General features: G+C 41.2%; 1 non-coding gene across 1 annotated transcript; it reads left to right on the top strand.

Annotated features, from left to right (window-relative positions):
• The first annotated feature begins 504 nt into the window (after window positions 1-504).
• Window positions 505-576, top strand: Trnaa-ggc. The gene has a single exon. It is a non-coding gene; the product is annotated as a tRNA-Ala (tRNA).
• The last annotated feature ends 1,523 nt before the right edge of the window (window positions 577-2,099 follow it).

Genomic DNA, 2,099 nt, shown 5'->3' with positions numbered 1-2,099 from the left:
AAACGCAAATGTACTGCTATATACAACACTGTTTATTGAAATCTACTCGTAAATTGGAATGTGTATAATAAAAAACGATAGTAAAATTATGATATTCGCAATTAAATATTTTATAGCCTAATAAAAATCTTACTTTACTGTCGAAAACAATCTTTGATCTTTAAATACACCAAAGGATGAAGTTCGCCATGAAAAAATATTTGACTTAGCCGGGATTCGAACCCGGATCTCCCGATTGCCGGTCAGGCGTGCTACCAGTTACACCACCAAGCCATCTTCTCAGAGCGAACTTCGGGATGGGTTTTACCGAACAAGATGTTGACGTCACAAGTCCACACTGTGGCACATGTGGCGGGGGTCGTGCTTACTAAGCCACTGTCGGGGCTTAGTAAGCACGACCAGTGGCTTAGTAAGCACGACCCCCGCCACATGTGCCACAGCGTGGACTTGTGACGTCAACATCTTGTTCGGTAAAACCCATCCCGAAGTTCGCTCTGAGAAGATGGCTTGGTGGTGTAACTGGTAGCACGCCTGACCGGCAATCGGGAGATCCGGGTTCGAATCCCGGCTAAGTCAAATATTTTTTCATGGCGAACTTCATCCTTTGGTGTATTTAACTTTGCACCCGTGCGCGTGACTGCGTACAAAGTCACTTGTTCCTTCAGTGCTTTGAAAATCTTTGATCTTCTTTTGAACGGTCCTTTCAGAAATATAAATTCTCTCCGTTGTGAAACAAACTTCTTGAAGCGCGCTGAGTGTTGAAGCAGTCGTTTCCCTGAAGCGAAAGAACCGGGAGAGAGTCTCAGCAGCTTTCATTGCTTCTTGAACAGACGGACAAATGAAGTCTTCTGCGTTCTGGTCATCATCTTCATCAGGACTATCTTCGGCATCCTGTGATCTGTTTTTGCTTTTGATGTTTCTACACATGGTTTCTATGAACTTTGGGACATAATACAATCACACTACCACTTTTGCAACTTAAGAATCGCAAAATTTTGACGCTATACCCGAGCGTCGCAATATTTGTTGACGATATAAACGGGTTTTCGTACAACATAAAATGTTCAATTTTGGCTGGTCTGTATAAAATGTGACGTTAAACCCGAGTAAAGGTTACAGCCGATGCCGTTATAACCAAGTTCCACTGTAGTTAATTTAAAGGTATCCGATACTTTCTGTTTTAAAATTAATTGTTTCTGGCGCGGCGTGATATATTCTCATTAAGAAGGCACATGAAAAACAATTATTAGTACCCGATGGACGATAATATGACGATCGTTTCCGATTTTAGCTATCATTTGCAAGCGTATTGGTCGCCAAACTTTACATTTGTGGGATTTCGTCTATTTTGGTGTCCCCAATCGTAGCTGTATCACACGACTTGCACCGCGTCACACTATTATATCTATATTATTAATGTTTATATGCGTTTTATTCCTCTATTTTTATAGCTTTATTTATTTTCTAATTCCCAAAAACTTTGTTTCTGCGTTTCTTTTCAAGGTTCCTTGTCGACAGGATGCGCAACATTTAATTGATTACACTGCATTGCAGCTGCTCGTTAGCAAAGGACAATACCTAAAATTACGATCTTATCGTGAACCGGATGCGTGCATTGTGTTTCCCCAGATGACCCAGATTAATGCATTAAGAATCCTTTGTCCACGGATCCGCTTAGAAAATTAAGGTTATCCCGACAAGACATGAATTTTCATAAATCTCTCACAAATTCTCTTTCCTAATTACTCGATCCTAATTGAAATTAATTCTTCCTTTTTTGCCAATGGTGAATACACTTGGGCAGCCCACCAGAATAAAACTGACGAAGCATTAGGAAGTGAATTGCGTTAGAAAATAAAGTGGTCATGAGTAGAAGAGAACTCGTGTGGGGATCGATAGGTATTAGAAATTTTGAGGTGAGCAAAGGTGAGCAAAGAGTCAGAGTAAGTGCTGAATTTGGTAGGTGAGGTGAGGCAACTTCGAAACGAGATACGAAGGAGACAGAGAGGGTTTGAATGGAGTGAATTCTGAGCGGGAAAGCGGTGTTGAGAATAGCACCAGAGGGTGGAATGTTCGGTAAACGAGGAGAGGAAGGAATT

This window comes from Ischnura elegans, chromosome 3 (assembly GCF_921293095.1).
Source record: "Ischnura elegans chromosome 3, ioIscEleg1.1, whole genome shotgun sequence".
Taxonomy (NCBI): Eukaryota; Metazoa; Arthropoda; class Insecta; order Odonata; family Coenagrionidae; genus Ischnura; species Ischnura elegans.
Note: the sequence above shows the minus strand (reverse complement) of the source record. Positions and strands in the feature narration are given on the sequence as shown.